General features: G+C 30.3%; 1 long non-coding RNA gene across 1 annotated transcript; it reads left to right on the forward strand.

Moving 5' to 3' along the window:
- Nucleotides 1-1039: 1039 nt before the first annotated feature.
- LOC128652089 (uncharacterized) lies at nucleotides 1040-1495 on the forward strand. Its single transcript, XR_008401263.1, has 3 exons — nucleotides 1040-1157; nucleotides 1257-1322; nucleotides 1404-1495. It is a non-coding gene; the product is annotated as an uncharacterized LOC128652089 (long non-coding RNA).
- The last annotated feature ends 4147 nt before the right edge of the window (nucleotides 1496-5642 follow it).

A 5642-nucleotide genomic window follows, 5' to 3' on the forward strand; every position in this document is an offset into this window, starting at 1 on the left:
ATAACTAAAGTGTTGATACAAACTGAATAAAGTTTTCTTTTATAACGGTTTCCAAAAAAGTATCTAAATGTAGTTGATGAAAATGGGCGTATACTGTCTGATGTTCTGGAAAGATATGTCGCAGTTTATTTTTAATATGGAATACCTGGATTTCCATTTTTGTTTTTAATAACAATTTTACATGTAAATAAAGATAATTTTGTTATGAATAACAATATTAAATTTAAATATCATTAAATTGTTATATGTATCTTTAATTTTATTTCACCTTATCAACGGATACATGTAACATTTGTTAATGTTGCCCAAAAAATAGTGCTGTTGTGGCGCAGTTCTATACAATGTTTCATTGTTATTAAAATGGATAAAAAAAAACATCAAGTTGTATACTAAAATACGATTCTTGATAATATTTTACAAAATATGTATCCAAATTGAGTGCTATTTGTAAAAATAGGTATTAGCTTACAAAATTGCGCATTTAAAAAAAAAAAATTAGTCCCGTCAGTGAGTAGAGATTGAATAATATTTAGAAAATGCCACGATCCAAGAAGTTCTCTATTGGAGAATTATTGATTATTTCTTACACTATGGATAAATATTTTCCAAAAAAAAGGAAAGGGATTTTCACTTTGGACCAGGACACAAGAAACCGAATTCTCTGTGAAATGGTGCGAAGAGTAAGGAGAGTCTCTGGGCAAAAACGAACGAGGAAACAATGTCTGAAAAGATATAACGACTTGTACCGGAGGCAATCTAAAATGCGCACTTTGATAAAGACTTATCTTAAAAAATGTAAGCAATATAGATATAAATATAGTTTAATTATATAATCTTAAGTATTAAAAATGTATAGTTTTTAATTGGAATTTTTTCAATAAGATAAACAAGTTAAACAATAATAGGATTAAAAGATTACCATTGCCTGCAGATAAGTGTGAATGAATCAAGTTTTTATAGGATTTTCAGACAAATTTTTTGTGTGTTTGAATTTTTAAGAATATATTTTCACAAATTTTTTATTTTATATTTTTTAATAGTCAAAAGAAGAAGAGCTCCAAGGTACCTTCTTCCCATTGATACCAATTCTAGTTCTGAAGGGGAATCAGACCCATTGCCCACAGTTTTTATGGATGAAGATAGGACTCAAGACACAGGTATAAAAAATGTAACTGTAATGTCGAGAGAAAAAAATATTCAAAGACAGGTATTAAAGTAAATTTATCTTTTAACTATTTTTTTTTATAATGCTATAGATAATAGCACTCCAAATAATAATGCAATGGATGAGCAAGGAGAAGAAGATATCGATAACATTGAAGGTAATCTAAAAAAAAATTCTTTGAGATTTCTTTAACATATATATTTTATAAATATAAATTTATTTGTAATAATAATTTTAGGACATGTAGAGCCTACAGAGTCAGAAGAACATTTGGAACAAGATGAAGAACATTTGGAACAAGAGGACGAGGAGGGCCATGAAGAAGATGAGGTTCATCAAGGAACATCAGGTGATTTTTTATTTTTTTTATGTTGATATATCCATTATAAAAACATTATATTTATATATATATATATATATATATATATATATATATAAAACAATTGATATGTATGCATATATATATAAATATATATATATATATACACATATATATATATCAATTTTATTAATGTGTATATATTTTTTGGAAAAACAAATATATATATATATATATATATATATATATAAAAACACAAACACATATTTTTTTTATATATATCAATATATATATATATATATATATATATATATAGAGATAGATCAATATATATAGATAGATAGATAGATAGATAAATAGATAGATAGATAGATAGATGTATATAGATAAAAAAAGACAGATGTAAATATAGAAATAAAATTAATTGAAAGATAACATAGAGAGAAAAATATTGTGTAAGATAGATATATTTTAAAATTACATTATCAATACATTGTAATCAAAATTTTGTTTTTTGAAGAAACTCAACAAAATTTAATAAACTTAGAGGTACACGATGAAGACTCTCAGTCACCTCAATATTATAACTGGGGTAAGTGTTATAGCATTTATGAATAAATATATGTTATTGCTGTTGGTAATTCCATTGACAGATATTTTTTTTACTCTCATGTCTATAAATGCTATTCAAAATAATCAAAATATATATATATTTTTTATTTTTTAGTTCCGGATGATGAAAAAATTGTAATAGGCAAAAAAGAGCTCCTTGAAGTCCTGCTTAAAGCTGAAACTGGACTGATAAGCAGTTACTCAGCAGTCAGGAAAATGAGGCTGAAATATGAAAACATGTAACTTTTTCATTTATGTGTTATTATAAAATTTATGAATGTGCTGGCAACATTTTTTTTTATTTTATTTTATATACAGAATAAATGCATATATTATTTAACAAATATAAACAATTGTCGTTATTGTGTAATATATATTGAAACATCTTATCAATGAATTGAAACATCTTATCAATGAAAGTGTAAGATTAGGTCAATGTAAGACGTTAATTTGAAAAGAATAATAGTAGTGAAATGTCTAGAGGGGTTGTGTAAAGTAGGTAGAGAAAAACAAATTAGTTGGTAAAGATAAAAGACGTGTTGAAAATCAAAAGGAATAATAGTTAAAGGTCTGCATGGGGTGTCTAAAATAGCTAAACAAAAGACAAAAAAACAAGACTTTGTAAGACATGTGCTAAAATAACGTAGAATAATAGTAAGGTCTGTATGGGGTGTCTAAAGTAGATAAACCAAAAAATAAGGACTTTGTAATATGTGAAACGTGTTAAAATAACGTGGAATAATAGTATGGGCTCCATTTATCATGATAAATGGAGGCCTAAAAGGTCTGTATGGGGTGTGTAATGTAGAGAAACCAAAACACATGACTTTGTAATAAGTAAGACATGTGTTAAAAATAACGTTGAATAGTAGAAAAAGGTCTGCATGCGGTGTGTTAAGTAGATAAACCAAAAAAAATGACTTTGTAATATGTAAGCCATCTGTTAAAAATAACGTGGAATAGTAGTAAAAGGTTGTGGTTTGTAAAAAAAACACAAAAAGAATAATAATATAGAAATTTGTTCAATTCATATTACAAATATAAATGTTTATATAACCTTAAATTACAACAAATAAAAAGAAAAAGGAAAATACCAAAAATATGCGCTTTTTTACGATGATGGAATGGTAAATATAGTCGAGATTTATCATTAACACGCCGCATCTCGACTTTGGAAAAAAGCGGTATAATACGACCAGTTTTTTGATAAATATTGGCGCACAAGTGCGCCTCACAGAGGGCGAGCTGCGGAGAACTTCTTGGAGAACTGAAAGTCGGATTTCTCCAAACAATGATAAATGGAGCCCTAAATCTGTATTGTTTGATAGCACTAAATCCAATATAGCTTTACTCCTAGTTGGCTCCTCTATTAATTGTGACAAGAAGTTATCCCTGAGAACATTTAAAAATCTATCCCCCTTAGCTGAATTACTAGTTTCATTGGCCCAGTTTATATCAGGGTAGTTAAAATCTCCCATAATTACAGCACTGTTATTAGCAGCCTTACCTATTTGGATAAGTAGTTGAGTTTCCTCCGGGTCACTAATGTTGGGAGGCTTGTAGCATGTTCCTAGTAATATTTTTTTAGGATTTTTCCCCCCACTCTTTATTTCAACCCACAGGGTCTCTACATTGTCACTTGTATCATAAATATCTTCCCTTATTGTAGGTTTAAGGTTAGGTTTAATATACATGCAGATTCCTCCACCCCTTTTGTTATTCCTGTCCCTCCTAAATAATGTATACCCCTCTAAGTTAACTGCCCAGTCATGTGAATCATCCCACCAAGTTTCAGTTATACTGATAACATCATAGTCCTCTTCTGCAACTAAGAGCGTCAGCTCCCCCATTTTACCTGTCATGCTTCTTGCATTTGTTGTCATACATTTAATTTTCATGTGCTTTCTGCTGCTACTTGGTGTGCTTTCCTCTATATTTTCTAATGTGACATAAGGTGTGTTTGTCCTTGCACTGTCATCACTACTGCGCATGACAGCTTCGGACAAACACACTTGGCCTTTTATATTATAGGATATATATATAAATATATATATAATATATACATACACATTTATATTATATTATAAAAAGTACAATATTTTCTTTGTGAAGAAACATACGGCTAGATTACGAGTTTTGCGTTATGAGTGAAAAAGCCTCATAACGCTGCTTTTTCACTTCCGCTGTTATTACGAGTCTTGTAGGTATAGCTGTACCACACACTTTTTTGGCCGTCAAGCAACGTAACTACCACACTTTTTAAAAAGTCCTTTTTCAATGGGACTTCCACAGCACCGGTATTACGAGTTTGCCTGTTCGGCCAAAAAGTGAGCAGTACAGCCTTTAACTACAAGATCTGTACCGTCACCTGAAAAAGCTGTAACATAAAACTCATAACTAAAGTGTCACAAAGTACACTAACACCCATAAACTACCTATTAACCCCTAAACCGAGGCCCTCCCGCATCGCAAACACTAAAATAAAATTATTAACCCCTAATCTGCCGCTCCGGACATTGCCGCCACTATAATAAACATATTAACCCCTAAACCGCCGCACTCCTGCATCGTAAACACTAGTTAAATATTATTAACCCCTAATCTGCTGCCCCCAATGCCGTCGCCACCTACATACACTTATTAACCCCTAATCTGCTGTCCCTAACATCGCCGCAACCTACATTGCTGTTATTAACCCCTAATCTGCTGCCCCCCAAATCGCTGCCACCTAACTACACTTATTAACCCCTAATCTGCTACCCCCAATGTCGCCGCCACTATACTAAAGTTATTAACCCATAAACATAACCCTAAATCTAACCCTAACCCTAACGTAACCCTAACCCTAACACCCACTAAATTTAACATAATTAAAATAATCCCAAATAAAAATTACAATTAATACCTAAATTATTCCTATTTAAAAGTAAATAAATACTTACCTGTAAAAAAAAACTAAGCTAGCTACAATATAGCTAATATCTTATGTTTTATTTTTATTTCACAGGTAAGTTTGTATTTATTTTAACTAGGTAGACTAGCTAGTAAATAGTTATTAACTATTTAATAGCTACCTAGGTAAAATAAATACAAAGTTACCTTTAAAATAAAACCTAACCTATCTTACACTTAAACCTAACATTACACTAAAATTAAATAAATTAAATTAACAAAATACATTTATCTAAATTACAAAAAAAACCCCACTAAATTACACAAAATAAAAAAGAAATGATCAAATATTTAAACTAATTACACCTAATCTAATAGCCCTATCAAAATAAAAAAGCCCCACCAAAATAAAAAAAAACCTAGCCTACACTAAAGGACCTTTTGCGGGGCATTGCCCCAAAGAAATCAGCTCTTTTACCTGTAAAAAAAAATAATACAAACAACCCCCCAACAGTAAAACCCACCACTCACACAACCAACCCCCACAAAAAAGAAACTACCTAAAAATCCTAAGCTCCCCATTGTCCTGAAAAGGGCATTTGGATGGGCATTGCCCTTAAAAGGGCATTTAGCTCTTTTACGTTGCCCAAAGTC

The sequence above is a fragment of the Bombina bombina genome, chromosome 3 (assembly GCF_027579735.1).
Source record: "Bombina bombina isolate aBomBom1 chromosome 3, aBomBom1.pri, whole genome shotgun sequence".
NCBI classification, from domain to species: Eukaryota; Metazoa; Chordata; class Amphibia; order Anura; family Bombinatoridae; genus Bombina; species Bombina bombina.